General features: G+C 47.7%; 1 protein-coding gene across 4 annotated transcripts in view; it reads left to right on the top strand.

Moving 5' to 3' along the window:
• Positions 1-16282, top strand: part of ctnna2 (catenin (cadherin-associated protein), alpha 2) — a 334212-nt gene that overhangs the window by 250755 nt on the left and 67175 nt on the right. The window lies entirely within an intron of this gene.

Genomic DNA, 16282 nt, shown 5'->3' with positions numbered 1-16282 from the left:
GAAGACGCAAACACGCTCGCATAGGGGTGCTTGCGAAAAAGGGGGAAAAATTCCAAGAAAACTCTTGTTTCTTGTCTATCTCTTTTCTTTCTGTGCCGAAGACTCTTTTGAACAGTCAGAATGAATCAACGTCCGTCACTTGAAACAGCCGTTGACCTGCGCCGTTTGTATCCAGTCGGGTTGGTTGTTCTCTCGGCAGACGGCACACGCGCACCCCTGGCTGTGTAATATCTTTTTTTCTTTCTCTTTTTCTTTTCTTTCTTTTCTTTAATTATCCCAGCGTGTCGTGAGGAGCCGGTTTCCAGTGGGCTCTCTTTGGGGCGACGTTCATTTCCTGTGGGCTCGTGCGGCTGTTGCTGAGCGGAGATGCTGAGACGTAGAGGATGAAAGGCAGGACTGCTGGTGCGCGGTGGAGAGACATAGAGAGAGAGAGAGGGAGAGAGAGAGAGAAAGAGAGACAGAGATGGAGAGAGAGAGCGGAGCTAGAGCCCTTGCAGCAGACTAGAGTACTGCCAGTGCATGCAGAAACACCTTCTGTTCACTGAGTGTCGTAAGCCACTCACAATTCAGCCGAGCTCTCTCTCTCTCTCTCTCCCTCCCTCTCTCTCTCTCTCGACCACTCGCTCGCTCGCTCACTCATTCGCTAGCTCACCCCACCTCCTCCACCCCCTCCTCCTGCTATTCTGCTCTCTCTCTCTCTCTCTCTCTTTCTCTCTTTTTGTCTCTCCTTCCCTCCCTCCGTCTCCCTCTTTCTCATTCTTTTTTCTCTGCTCTCTCTCTATATATATCTCTCTTCCTTTTCCTTGATTTTTCACAGTGTCACAGACATTTTCATATTTAAAAGGGGGTTGGGCTTCCACTAGGGCTTAAATGAAGCACACAGCTAAATCAGCCCTCCTCTTCTCTCTCTCTCTCTCTCTCTCTCTCTCTCTCACTCTCTCTCTCTCTCTTTCTCTCTCCCTCTCTCTCTCCCTGCCACCCCACCCCACCAGGCTTTCTCTAATGAAGTGAAACAAGCTATCTATCTGTTTCTGCTGTTTTGCTGTGACTCTAGTCCTGTTTGATGGCTGTGACGCAGCCCCCTAATGACAGCGTGCTCTGTACGTGCTCCTCCTGCACGCGGTGTGTGTGTGGCAGCACTCACATGTAAGGATAACAACCAAAAATAATATACATATCTCTGTCTCATCTTCACCCAGCCCTTATAGCACTCTCTGCCCTTATAGCAGCCTCTGCCCTTATAGCACTCTCTGCCCTTATAGCACCCTCTGCCCTTATAGCACCCTCTGCCCTTATAGCACTCTCTGCCCTTATAGCACCCTCTGCCCTTATAGCACCCTCTGCCCTTATAGCACCCTCTGCCCTTATAGCACTCTCTGCCGTTCTTTGTTGCGTTCCTGATTTCAGCCTCGACGGCCAAGCGTGTGTCTCACCAGACAGTAACGCTCGCCACTCCTCCACCGGATGAGAGTGTCTCTGAGAAACAGGAGGACGCGGTGAGACCAGTGCCCCGCCTGGCTCTGTGGGTGACGCGGGTTAGCATGCCTTGGAGTTCCCTCCCAGCACACCCCCCCCCCCCCACCTGCTGATGAAATCTGGGGGAGGAAGAAACCAAAACAAAAGCCCATGATGCAGCTGTATCTGCAGTTTGTAGAGCCGTGTGCTTTGATTCTCACAGCCATTTCATGCTCCGTCGTCCGGTTGGAATACAGATATCATCGGATGCCACTTAGCCCAGGTTACATAAATATTCCGCTCAGGTGTTGCACAGGTTGCCGTCTCCCGGGGTTGGCATCTCAATTTGATTAATTTTTAAGGACAATGAACTGTAAAGCTCCCTCTGCATGAAACTACTGTGTGTGTGTGTGTGTGTGTGTGTGTGTGTGTGTGTGTGTGTGTGTGTGTGTGTGTGTGTGTGTGTTAGATGGCCTCACTTCAGACTCCAGCCATAACTTTACTGTCAGCCAACTCTCCTGCTCAGAATGGAGTTGATCAAATGGTGGGGGGAAAGAGAGAGAGAGAGAGAGAGAGAGAGAGAGAGAGAGAGAGAGAGAGAGAGAGAGAGAAGAGAAGAGAAGAGAGAGATATGGAGGACAAGAGAGAGATACACACAGAGAGAGACCAGGGGGTGAGGGGGGACTGTCACACTAGCTCACGCTAGTCTGCTAATTGTGTTGCCACTCTGCTAACACTGGCCAGTGCATAAAGTGTGACTGGATTACTGATGGCCCTGACTAAAATACTGTCAGGTCATGGGGCGTGCTCTAATACGTTACCCAAAACAGATCTGTAGCACTCTCATCACTCCAAGAGTAGGTTATAATTAGTGACAGATGTCAATGGATATTGCCTACAGAAAGCTAATTGATTTAACATTTAAGTCTGCTCAGGGAGCAATACGTGTGATTTCCATATTTCAATGTCATTTAATGATCATTCTAACATCTTCATAAAATTGGTTGCTGACGTTAAACGACTGCCATTAATCAACAGGGCACATTAAATCCACAAATGCAGGCAGTGAAAATGTGTTCCTAAAAGCATGCTAATTTGCCCTGGTCTGTGTTGGCAGGCCTTGGTTAGCGCACGCTGATCGCAGGGTTTCAGTAAGGTCTGACCATTGAATTTGATTCGGATTGATTTAGCATGCTTGACTGAGCAAAGTGTCTGCAGCAGTCCACACGTGATCCCATCTCCGGCGTACGACCGGAGCTTCAGCACTCCCGAGAAAATTCAGCGTCTCATAGAGGAAGCGAGCACGGAAGCATTTGTGTAGACTGAAAAGGGTATGAACCTGAGAACAGTGCTGCTTGACAAGGATGAGATGTTTTCAGGGTGAGAAAAGGGGCGATGAATGATTTTAGGGAAATGATAGGCCAGTTTTGTACCATTTGTCATGTACTGCAAGTGGATGCAGTATATGCTGTGTGCGTGTGTGTGTGTGCGTGTGTGTGTGTGCGTGTGTGTGTGTGTGTGTGTGACAGAGAACAAAACAAACATTTAGAAAAGGGCAGCAAATGGTAAATGAAATTTATTTAGTCTATCTTAGAAAAAGTTCACTTTCAAGACTAAAAAAACATTAGCTATATTAAAACTCATCGCTATGTTGCAATTTAACTTGTGCACAGGCACAAATATACATTGAGGTAGTGATTTCTGCATGATCAAACACTGCTTGCGTAGTTCATGCATAGATCAGTTGCCATAGATCTAGCTATTTTCACATCTTGAATGCACATATAGATGGATGGGTGTTTGAAGAAGCACGGAGGATAAAGAAAGAGTACCATCCTCACATGATCCATCTCTCCATCTCCTCTCCTTACCTCTCTGGTGCCATGAGCTTGTGTATACAGAGCGCTCCAACAGCTAATGACTCGTTGTCCTGTAATGGCATGGTTGACAGAGATGACAGCATTCAGGCCATTTACCGCTGCAAGTGTTTAGGGACTTTGGCAGTGTTGGCAGTTTAGTGAGTCCTGCTACTACGAAGATACTGGGGAGAAATGAAGATTAAATTTCATGAACAGTTCAGCTGAGGAACTGAAATTACTTCGCCAGCTAATTTAGTAGTTTCAACTAAGAGTTACTTCCAGGAGTTTGCTTCTTATTGGAAGAGGAACACGTTTTAGATTAAAATAAAGGAAGAACAAACTCTTTCTGTTTTCTGTCTGGTGGTGTTTTTGGGGGGAGGGGTTCTCAGGACACGTCAGTGATGGCAAAAGCTGAACAAATTCATCAAAGTGGCCAAAATCCTCACGGTTTTGCATTAAATGTAGTGGAGTGACTCTGTGGCTGTCCAGATCCAGTCATGGGGACAGGGCCCAGCATGCTGTCAGCCCCCTGGGCTAGCAAGACCCTGCTGGGTGTTTTGCAGTTCCAGTCTGGTCAGCATTTGGCTGGCCATGCTCTTTGGAGCTGTAATAAGCCTCTCCAAATCGCTCAGGGAGCCCAGCTTTTGGAAAGTTCATAGTTCATAGTCCCCCCACACCCACTCCTATCCTTTCTTTCACTAAGCAATCGTGCCCATATTGTACACCTCAGGCCTTTTTGCACTGCTGAGATAAGTCTTGGAAGAAGGATGTTATGAACACACTATCCATCTTCATTCACCTTGCAAACAGAACTAACGTGCAGCCAATAAACATAAACTAAACAGGGAGGAGGTAGGGTGTATGAAATTATTTGGATTATTAATTAGGGGTACATTCTGTTTACTTGGGTTATGCTTAATCAATATCCTATTACTCTCCCTATAATGCTTTCTGCAACATTAGGTTTGTAACAGCGGTTTTCCGCTTGCTGTAGTTACTGCAACTCTTTTGATTAACTGACATTTCACTCGCGGGATGTCACACGGTTAGCAGTGAAAAAAGAAACGTTAGCAAGGCTACTCTGATAGCATGGCTTGTGTGCTCCACTCGGGCTGTGACATCACAATGGGCGGCAGTACTAGACAGACCAATGAATCCTAAAGGGCCCTGGATTTGTTTGGGCTGTGTGGAACAAGGATTCGTTGTTCCAGTATGACACGCTGCTTTAGCAGTGTGCTAGCTATATACCTGCAGTATCAAATCTACATGTGAATTAACATGGTGGAATGTCCTGTCCAGTTTAGAGCGACTGAATAGAACGTCATGTTCATGTTGAGTGCTACCTAACCTGGACTGTTCTGTGCTCGGATGAGTGTCATTACCGAACCAATATGAATCTTTCATTAACCTGCTCAATGGGCTACTGTGTTGGACGAGGACAATGATGTTAAGCCATTATAGAGTAGTTGTTGGGGTTAGGTTAACGTGAACCATTTTAATGATTATTAGATATTTGAGTGGCACACACATTTGGGAAAAAAATGTATCTTAATAGTATCCTTGGGGTTTAGCTTGTTGGTATCTATCGTTTAAGTGTGCTAGCATAATGTTTTCTTCTGTGGATACATGTAAATGTAAAAATGGCTATGTATTCAAAGTCCAAGTTGTATATGTAGTTATTTAAGCTTCTCCTTCCATTATATTCCGCCTTTTATAAACTCCTCTCACAAATGTCATTCGCAGTTCTGTGATTTATGGTTTTGAGTTCTTCTCAGCAGGGATGCTTAAAGTATGAACCATTACTCTCCCTTTGCAGACAATCTTGCAGCTCCTGCTGAATTGACTACCAAGTGATTAGAGTGCAATTCATGTTTCCTGGTCACACTGAACATTTCTGCTGGGTTGATAGCAAACGCTGGCACATGTCGCTTTGCTAAGTGCAAAGTAAATCTTGCTTTGGTCTATCTTGACAATTTCTCAGGTTCAGCTATGCTAGAGGTCACTGCTCACTGGGGTGCAACTCCACACTGTCATTAAGGCTCGGCGGAGGGAGGCCTGCTTCAAACTCCCACCTGGTTCGAACTCTGGTTCAAGTGCTAGGGAAGTTGACTTGGTGTACTGGCTTCAACTCCCTGTAATTGTCCTTCCTCATACTTCCTCATACTGCTAGCATCACAATCTCCTATGTTACCGCCCTTGTTTCTTTGTCCTGCTTTGTTTCTGGGTTTCCTCTTTCCTTGTGTCTTTGTCCTTCCTGTTATTGGTCAACTCGGTGCATTTCTCCAAAGGACAAGCCACCTAATGATGCAGTACGAGAGTGAGACTTAGGTTTGCGGTTGCTCCATTGTGATGAAACCCCAACTGTTGCAGTAAGCACTTCAGGGTTAGCTTCTCCAGTCTGGAAACCGTGAATCCACTGAGGATACTCCTCCGTACCCACCACCAATTGTCACCGCTTCGTGGTTCCCATGGTCACCCTTCGTTCACCATTGTTCTGTGTTGTGCCTTCTTGCCCTCCCTCCCGTTTGGGGTCCGTCTGCTCCATGTTCTGCTCCTCTCTCTGCTCCTCGTTGCTGCCCCGCCTTCTGCTCCCACTCGTGTTTCTGCTCCATCGTCTCCTCTTCTCGCTCCTGTTTGGTTCTTATGCCTTTGGTTCTTGCTCTGGTTTCTGTTTCTGTTCCTGCTCCTTCTTCTGTGTCTCCCGCTTCTTCCTGTCCTGCCTCGTCTGCGTCTTGTTCTGCTCCTGGTTCGGTCCCTGTTCGGTCTGTTCCTGCCCCGTCTGTTCCTGTCTGTGCTTAATCCTGTTTTGTAGTCGCGCGTTGGGGGGTGTGGGGTGGTGTTACTGTCACGAGTCCCCTTCACTAGCGTCACAGTCTCCTAGGTTACAGCCCTCGTGTCTTTGTTTTGCTTTGTTTCCGGGTTCTGGCTTCCTTGTTTTGTGATCCCATCTGTCATTGGACTGTGCCGTTTTGGTTAGTCTGTTTATACATAACCTATGTTTTGATTGGTTATTGTTAGTCTGTATTCACTGTTACCTGGTTTTCATTGTTTTCATATCTCATCTTGTGTTTCTAGTTTTGTTTTTCATGGTCAGTGATATGTTATCAAACCCTGAATTACTATTTTGTTTTTTTTTTTGCCCATTTGTATTCTTATCTGTTCTCTGGATTCCTTCATTTGTTATTCTCGTATATTCAGTTATGTATTCTAGTCATGTTTCTGTTGCTTCGTTCCACTCTCCTGGCTTTTCGACTCTGGACTGTCATAACGACCCTGTCTTTAGATTTGCCCTGAATAAATCTCACTATTCTTAGCGTGTGCATCCGCCTCCTCATCATTCGGCATCACACACAGCTCCCTTACCGTGGCCCAAGAAGTTCTACTGAACTTGTGCATCAGTTGATGAAGACAGATGGAAAACATTCAGATGTCATCATCCCAAACACGCAGACTTGGAGATGGGAGTTCTTGCCTAATATACAGAAGATCAAGACGGCATTGGTCGGCATGTGTCCTTCTGACAGTATCTAGACCAGGACACACACACACTCTATCTCTCTCTCTCTCTCTCTCTCTCTCTCTCTCTCTCTCTCTCTCTCTCTCTCTCTCTCTCTCTCTCTCTCTCTCAGCATTTAATGTTAGGATGATGTACACATTTAGTCCCAGCACGCCCTTTATTTCATGCATTATAACATCTTAAATATATGCTGTGTGTTTTCATGGATTAGAGTTTAGGGGATTGTTTGGGCTGACACATTTTCCCAGAGTCCTGTACATGTTTTGTTGTTGTGTTTTAGCTGTAGCTGATTTGGGCATTAATTCATGCCAACACTTTTATTAAGCTCCCCTCTAAATCCCCCCTCAAATTTCCCAGATGTACAAACAAACAAAGTGAAGCACGCGCTCTGTAAGATCTGACAGTTTGATAAAAACGAAAACAAAACAAGACTTGGCACTGACGATGTTCAAGCTGTCACTCTCGTAAACAGATCCTCATCAATAGCTTTGTTAGACGAGTGCCGCTGTCACATGCGCTCCATGTCAACGCGAAATGTTTGAAAAAAAAAATCACCCGAACCCCAGCAGACATCCCCGGGCACGTGTTCCCACGAGGATGTTGCGCTATCATCACGGCTCTTTGGTCGTTAGCATTACGTGCTGTTGGCGGGGCCTGCTAGAAGCCTGCTAGCGCGGTCATCACAGGGCCATTGTAATAATGCCCATGACTGCCCCGCGTCACGCGTGAATCCTGACAGGCCGGGGGTCAGGGCTCTTGGTAATTAACAGCAATGGCAATTAAAGATCCATTAGTGGGACTACTGAGTGGTGAGGGGTTTAAAGAGGGGCTCTGCTGCGGTAATGGTGAGGGCCAGTAGCGTGAGGCCAGTGTGCTGCTATGTGGGAGCTCCTCCAGCAGGGGTCGCTGGATTTCTCAGAGGAATGGTAGCCATCCACAGGGGAGAGGGGAGAAGAAGAGCTGGCATGGAAGTGAGGAAAAAAAGGGAAGAAAATGAATGGCAATGCAAGATGAAAATGAGAGAATATAGAGAAGAAAGAGAGGTACTTGGGGAAGGAGAAAAGAGAGAGGAGTGCTTGTCATGTGTAAAATATCACCATGGACCGGCATCTTTCTGAGACACAGCCAAACACTATATTTTGGCTACATTGATGCATAAATATCCACCAGCAAGCAAAGGCTTATCCATCATTAACAAACAAGGGCCTTGTACTAACCCACTGAACCTATGGAACGTTTTAAAGTCAGCACCCATGTGAATACACACACACTGAGATGTATGTCATGCCTCCTTTAAGCAGTGTGATGCATCAGAGTGTGTGCATGCGTGCACACGTGTGTGTGTGTGTGTGTGTGTGTGTGTGTGTGTGTGTGTGTGAATCTCACTTCCCTGGAGAAAGTGTGGTCCTGTAAGCTTCAGTAAGCATCTCACAGGACTCAAATGGGAAAATCAATAAAGCTTCATCATCTTTGGGTCGGCCATTTGGGGTTTCGTGGTTGGTGCTACTGTACTGCTGGTCCTAAATGTATGTGTGTGTGTGTGTGTGTGTGTGTGTGTGTGTGTGTGTGTGTGTGTGTGTGTGTGTGTGTGTGTGTGTGTGTTTGTGTGTGTGTGTAAGCAGTGAGCATATGTGTACCATAAAGGTACATCAGGATTGTGTGTGTGTGTCTACCCACATTGTTCGAGTGATCTAAAGAGACCTGGCCAACCTCTGCCCCTATGACCCAGTGAAGGCAGAAGGTGTGATGATGCCAGCGCAAGCTTTGTTAATTCTTTATCAGCCACTCTCCACGGCAACCGCAGTGGGCGTTAACGAGATCATTAGATGCAGCCTGAGAGAGGCTGTGTGCCACCTTCCCACAACCACGAATGCAAGGACAGCATGTAGAACGCACCCGATACTAGTCATACAGATCTGGGACCTGCTCCTGCATGAAAAATATTGATTAAACATGTGAAATATCTGAGGAGGACACTGATCTCAGACCAGTTTTTCATTTTTCTAGACTAATGAAGATAATCATATGTGTACTGCTATGCTGATTAAGTAGAAGTACCCCTAGTCTTAAGTGCCTTCTAATTGCAGTCCCTTACCACAGATACCCAGAGCTGAACTGAGGGGATTTTGTGTGCATGATTTACAGTGTATACGGCTAGAAATGTATTCTAATCAAGGGCCTCTGTGTGATGGATTGTGGCAATTGTGTGTGCACGCATGGGTTTAATGTGAAGTGGATGCTATAAAGGATGAGCTGTGTGTGTGTGTTCAGGTGTGTGTGTGTGTGTGTGTGTGTGTGTGTGTGAGAGAGAGAGAGAGAGAGAGAGAGAGAGAGAGAGAGAGAGAGAGAGAGAGAGAGACTATATCACTATTTCTACAGACTGCTCAGAAACCACACACTACCACAGGTATAAGACTACACCCTGATGACCACTGTCAAGTCCCATTTTACACAGGCTTCTTGCTTCTCTCTGCCTTTTGCGTGAATATCCCAGGCAGGAATAAGGTACCAGGAATTCAGGAATTAATCCATCATTCCAAAGAGCTGAACTTCAACTCTAAGCAGTGCGTCTTCACCTGAGTCAAGACGACTAAGAAGGATATTCAGAAAAATATGATGGACTAGAGTTGGAAATTGACTCTCGAATAGGATAGTTCTCTAGAACCAGTCAAATTAGAAAATTCATTTGAAAACTAGATTGGGAAAAAATCAGTGCTGTGAACAGAAATAGAGACGGAGCTGGGCTGGTACATGTCTCCGTGCACACCAGGAATAGAGCTTACATACACAACTAAATGTAGGAGAAATAACTTGATTACAGTGATTACAGGTTCAATATGCTGTTTTCAGTCCTAAGTAAAAGGTGTACAAGGCTGGTTATTGCTGTTTGAGAGTAACAGGGATGGAAGGAAGTGATGAGGAAGAGGATGAGGAAGAGGATGAGGGGTGTTTGTGTGCATGTGTGTGGCGTTTTTGGGGTTAAATTGGTTGACGGTCACATTGGGAGTACAGGGGATATCGTGTGCCGTAACAGTTTCATTTTTACAAACCCTGTCACGCACACACACACACGCGTTCTCTTAGAATCACACGCTCACTCAATCTCATCCGCACTTGTAGAAAATGGCAGCTTCAACACGCATCACTTCGTTGCCATGGCTACTTCAGATGCCTTGATTAACAGACACACTTCTCTGGGACATTCTGTGAGCTGAGCTCAATTCGGTTGCACTTTTCCCGATGTCACGTCTCCGCCGGCAACCAGGGCCTTCGCCTGACCCATGGCACACCCACCTCAACCTCCTCCTCCACCACCCCCACCTCCTCCACCTCCTCCACCACCCCCACCTCCTCCACCACCCCCACCTCCTCCACCACCCCAGCACTATCAGATGTGATGACACCTGTAGCATTTGTTTGTTATCAGACTGGCAATCACAACAAATACTTGCAAGTACTGCAGCAAGTCAAGTGGCAGTGGTTTGTAAAGCAAAGTGACTTGCAAAGGCGACCAGCAAGCTCCTTAAGTTCTTATTCCTGGGCTACGGTGCTTGTCCTGAAACAGAAGTGGAACAAATCTGAGAGCCTCTTGTGCTGTGGTGTGTGTTCACGTGTGTGTGTGTGTGTGTGTGTGTGTGTGTGTGTGTGTGTGTGTGTGTTCATGTGTGTGTGTGTAAATGTGGAGTGAGACGCAACATTTTGCATTCTGTCATTTAGCTCTATGGAAAAAGCCATAAAATGAAAGAAACCATCATTTGCTTGTTTGCTTTCTTCAGTCCAGAAACACTGAAGACTGAATCGGCCATGTATGATGTGGAGAGCCACATCGTGCTCACTGCTCTCACTTCTAGGGCCCTGAAGGAGTGTTGGGTTTGGGCCTGGAGGAGTGTTGGGTTTGGCCCTGGAGGAGTGTTGGGTTTGGGCCTGGAGGAGTGTTGGGTTTGGCCCTGAAGGAGTGTTGGGTTTGGGCCTGGAGGAGTGTTGGGTTTGGCCCTGGAGGAGTGTTGGGTTTGGGCCTGGAGGAGTGTTGGGTTTGGGCCTGGAGGAGTGTTGGTTTGGGCCTGGAGGAGTGTTGGGTTTGACCCTGGAGGAGTGTTGGGTTTGGGCCTGGAGGAGTGTTGGGTTTGGCCCTGGAGGAGTGTTGGGTTTGGGCCTGGAGGAGTGTTGGGTTTGACCCTGGAGGAGTGTTGGGTTTGGGCCTGGAGGAGTGTTGGGTTTGGGCCTGGAGGAGTGTTGGGTTTGACCCTGGAGGAGTGTTGGGTTTGACCCTGGAGGAGTGTTGGGTTTGGGCCTGGAGGAGTGTTGGGTTTGGGCCTGGCCCTGAAGGAGTGTTGGGTTTGGGCCTGGAGGAGTGTTGGGTTTGGGCCTGGAGGAGTGTTGGGTTTGGGCCTGGAGGAGTGTTGGGTTTGACCCTGGAGGAGTGTTGGGTTTGGGCCTGGAGGAGTGTTGGGTTTGACCCTGGAGGAGTGTTGGGTTTGGGCCTGGAGGAGTGTTGGGTTTGGGCCTGGAGGAGTGTTGGGTTTGACCCTGGAGGAGTGTTGGGTTTGGGCCTGGAGGAGTGTTGGGTTTGGGCCTGGAGGACGTATTGGGTTTGGGCCTGGAGAAGGTGTTGGGTTTGGCTCTGGTGGAGTGTTGGGTTTGGCTCTGGTGGAGTGTTGGGTTTGGCCCTGGAGGAGTGTTTGGTTTGGCCCTGGTGGATGTGTTGGGTTTGGGCCTAGTGGAGGTGTTGGGTTTGGGCCTGGTGGAGGTTTTGGGTTTGGCCCTGGAGGAGTGTTGGGTTTGGGCCTGGAGAAGGTGTTGGGTTTGGGCCTTGAGAAGGTGTTGGGTTTGGCCCTGGAGGAGTGTTGGGTTTGGGCCTGGTGAAGGTGTTGGGTTTGGCCCTGGAGGAGTGTTGGGTTTGGGCCTGGAGGACGTATTGGGTTTGGGCCTGGAGAAGGTGTTGGGTTTGGGCCTGGTGGAGTGTTGGGTTTGGCTCTGGTGGAGTGTTGGGTTTGGCCCTGGAGGAGTGTTGGGTTTGGCCCTGGTGGATGTGTTGGGTTTGGGCCTGGTGGAGGTGTTGGGTTTGGGCCTGGAGGAGTGTTGGGTTTGGGCCTGGAGAAGTTGTTGGGTTTGGGCCTTGAGAAGGTGTTGGGTTTGGCCCTGGAGGAGTGTTGGGTTTGGGCCTGGTGGAGGTGTTGGGTTTGGGCCTGGTGAAGGTGTTGGGTTTGGCCCTGGAGGAGTGTTGGGTTTGGGCCTGGTGGAGGTGTTGGGTTTGGGCCTGGTGAAGGTGATGGGTTTGGGCCTGGTGAAGGTGATGGGTTTGGGCCTGGAGGAGTGTTGGGTTTGGCCCTGGAGGAGTGTTGGGTTTGGCCCTGAAGGAGTGTTGGGTTTGGCCCTGGTGGAGTGTTGGGTTTGGCCCTGGGGAAGGTGTTGGGTTTGGGCCTGGAGGAGTGTTGGGTTTGGCCCTGGAGGAGGTGTTGGGTTTGGCCCTGGCCCTGGAGGAGGTGTTGGGTTTGGTCCTGGAGGAGTGTTGGGTTTGGCCCTGGAGGAGTGTTGGGTTTGGCCCTGGAGGAGTGTTGGGTTTGGTCCTGGAGGAGTGTTGGGTTTGGCCCTGGAGGAGGTGTTGGGTTTGGCCCTGGCCCTGGAGGAGGTGTTGGGTTTGGTCCTGGAGGAGGTGTTGGGTTTGGTCCTGGAGGAGTGTTGGGTTTGGCCCTGGAGGAGTGTTGGGTTTGGCCCTGGAGGAGTGTTGGGTTTGGTCCTGGAGGAGGTGTTGGGTTTGGTCCTGGAGGAGTGTTGGGTTTGGCCCCAGCCTTGGAGGGTCGCTGATGTTTTGGCGTGTCGTTCAGAATTTTGAGCAGACGGACACCGGCAGACGCGGGAAGAGGTCACGGGGGATTGGTGTGACTCAGAAGAGCTCTGTGTGTGTGTGTGTGTGTGTGTGTGTGTGTGTGTGTGTGTGTGTGTGTGCGTGTGTGTGTGTTATGCACACTGTTTGGCTTTCAAGACACTCCCTAGAAGACAGGCAACATCCTTGAGAACGTCTTATCAAATGGAGAGCAAGACGGAGCCTTTCGATGTTTATTTGCTCCATTTTTCTGTTGTTTTCAGGATGGCACCTCAGAGTCAAGCTCAGCTCACACTGATGCCTGCTGTGAGGCTCTCACCTGGTCCTCATGCTGAAATGTTCACATCTCCTCTTAGAGTTCATAGTTTAGTGGATGCCCATGTTCTCAACCTCCCAGCAGCCCTCAGTACAGATGAATACAGAGTTTAGGCTTGTTTAGACGTGCAGATTTGGTAGAAAACTCCAAATACTCTTATTTTGAGGAGGTTTTGCACCAATGAGATTGTCCTAGATTGTTTTTGAGAACCTGAGTCTCCGGTGCAGTGTAGCTAAAGCTTTTTCGTCTGGCTTTGTCTCAGGTGTCTACGGGCATCAGTCAGCGTAGGCTTAATCCACCGACATTCCTAAAGTTCTGCATACTGAATACTACAGAGAGAAAGAGAGAGAGAGTGACAAAAAGAGATAGAGAGAAAGAGCTTTCTTCTCCTCCCTCACTCATTGACAGGAAGAAGGTTTTGGTCTATCTTTGTGTTCCTGCTGTCTTTTCAGACTTGGTAATTAAACGCGTCCCCTTCTCTTGGCAAATGAGAGTCGGTTATGGTTTCTTTCTGTAACGGCACCTTCTTAGCAGTCTGCTTTATGCTTCTCTGTGTGCTTTGTTGTGGAGAGATAGAGGACTTATGCCGCGTCTTAGCATTAGCATTTGATTAACATTAGCAGCAGAGAACGCAGCTCCCCTAATTCTCTCTTAGCTTTTATTTAAGCAATGCATCAAGCCTTTCTCTCTTTCTAATTAAGACAGGTGCATTCTGGGGGCCCGGGGTGTGCAGCCCAGCTCCGTTGGGTTGTCAGAGCAGCCAGCGAGCTTGCAGAACCACCCAGTTTCCTCCAGGACTTGCACAGCTCTGCCCGGTCTGGGTCCACCCCCCCTCCACACACACACACACACACACACACACACACACACACACACACACACCACAGGCTTTGAATGTCCAGCCCCACCTCTGCGGTTCAGCATGTGTAGCATGTGTTGCGTAAGCGGTCCGTTTGGCTGGAAGTGGGCATGTTTCTGGAACCCGTTTTCAGTCGTGGCTAATAGCAGCTGGTGAGCGTCTCTCTTAGTAGCACTGTGACTTAATCAGAGCCCCCCCCCCCAGAACTGTATAGAGGACTTATACATATGCTTACTGAGAATACTGAAGTGCTTTTAAAAACACAGGCCTCGTGTTCTTCTGGGTGTAATGACAGACTGTATTCAACTGTATTCAGTCCAATTTTGGAAGGCTCTCTGGAAACACTCTTTTTGCTTTGAGGGAAATGAACCATTCGGTAATGTTTATATTTCTGTTTGAATTTCACTTAGGCTATAGAGCCTCCAGATGATACACAGGAGCAGGAAGGAACACAGACACACAACAGAAGCCTTTTATTCAGTTAGCACAAAAATATCTTTACATTTCTGATGAAAAACAACACATGATGAGAGCGTTCTGCTGTGAGAATGGCTTTGGGCTCTTTTAAATCTGTTCTTCCTTTGATCTGTCCTTTATTTGTGTTTGTTTCGTGGCTTGCGCTCATGAATCAAGATGCGGCATTGAAATCCTTACAACGTTTATTAAGTCGTTATCCGTGATATAAGGTAAAATGTTATGTTACGTAGATTTTTCGCATGTATCACAGAGCCTGCAGAGGGTTTTGATTGTGTGCATGTTGGTTTTTACAAACCGATTAGGGTGCCATTGTTTCTGACAAGCTTCTTTGAGGGATTTTTTTATTTCACCTTCTCCCTGTCTGTTTTTTTTTTCTTTTCACCTTTTCTTCCCCTTCATATGTTTCTCATTTTAGAGCACACAGAGTCCTTTGTTGTATTGTTGCATTAGCATCAGTCCCCCATTGAGCCAAAGTGTGGTATCTCTCACACCATGAAACTAGCTGTGCATCTCGGAACAAAAAGCTTCTGACTCGTTTAAAAGCGCTTAGAAAAAAAAAAGAGCAAAATCTCTCTATTTATTTATTTTTTTAATTCCCTCTACCCATATTAGGTTAGAAAAACACACTTTCCTGGCTGGGACAGCCAAGCTGATTTCTGTAGAAGCCTGACGGGCTGTTCCAGGACTCCCCTCTAAGCGGGCCTGCCAGCCGGATCCTGCCTTGCTCGCTGTGTCCTCGGGTGACGCTCGCCGGGTCCCTCCCGCTCCTATGGATCTGGGCTTGGCTCCTGCCGAGCGAGTAGGCAAACACAGACTTATGCTTTCACTGGATGGCATATGTCACCACCGCGCGTGTTTTACACGCTTAAAGAGGCGTTCGCTGACTCACAGCCCTGGGACGAGGTGTGCGTGTATGCGTGTGTGTACATATGTGTATGTACGTACGTGTGTGTGTGTGTGTGTGTGTGTGTGTGTGTGTGTGTGTGTGTGTGTGTGTGTGTGTGTGTGTGTGTGTGTGTGTGTGTGTGTGTGTGTGTGTGTGTGTGTGTGTGTGTGTGTAAGGGGCTTGCTCACCTCTGAACTTGAGTAGAATTGCAGCTCATCTCGGCATCCTGACACTGATACTAACTCGGTTACTGGAAAATTGGTAAATATAACCATTGTGGATTGTGTGTGTGTTTGAGAGGGAGAGAGAGAGAGAGAGAGAGAGAGAGAGAGAGTGTGTTGACTCAAGCCTGTCAGGGCATGATTTTGTTGGAGGGATTAAGGTGTGAGCTTACTGATGCTATGAAGAGACAGTGAGAGACAGGCAGGGTATGAACACGCTGCCATCCTTAGAAACTGTATCATTTAAAAATATTTATTCAATTATTTATGACATTAGACATGACTTATTAAACATATACTAATGTTATGTAAGATGATGTGTGTATATGTATGTATGTGTGTGTGTGTGTGTGTGTGTGTGTGTGTGTGTGTGTGTGTGTGTGTGTGTGTGTGTGTGTGTGTGTGTGTGTGTGTGTGTATATATAGAATTTATAAGAATATATAAGAAGTTATATACAGCGTGTCTGATTTGTATAAAAAGCTATCTTGTGTTAGTCATCCATGACAGATACATCCTGTGTGTGTGTGTGTGTGTGTGTGAGAGAGAGAGAGAGAGAGAGAGAGAGAGAGAAGGGGGGGCAGGTCAGGTATGAGCTACACACTAATAGAAGCAGCTGATGTGATTTCACGAAGGCCGGCGTTTGGGACTGCCATCTTCCAGAAGGCCCCGTGGCCCAGTGGAGATTCCTCCTGCACACCGATCTGAGTTTGCAGGGGGGGGGGGGGGGGGGGGGGGGTGAAATATATAAAGATGGGAATGGAGTGTTGGTGGAGAGTTGGGGATGCAGAGGGAGCAGTGTGGTGTAGGAATGAGCATGTGAGAACTGCTCCTTAAAGGTGCCAGTGTTCACTCGCTTCCCTGGAGAGC

Source organism: Brachyhypopomus gauderio, chromosome 1 (assembly GCF_052324685.1).
Source record: "Brachyhypopomus gauderio isolate BG-103 chromosome 1, BGAUD_0.2, whole genome shotgun sequence".
NCBI lineage: Eukaryota > Metazoa > Chordata > Actinopteri > Gymnotiformes > Hypopomidae > Brachyhypopomus > Brachyhypopomus gauderio.
The sequence above is the reverse complement of the archived record's forward strand: the minus strand, read 5'-3'. Positions and strand labels throughout refer to the sequence as shown.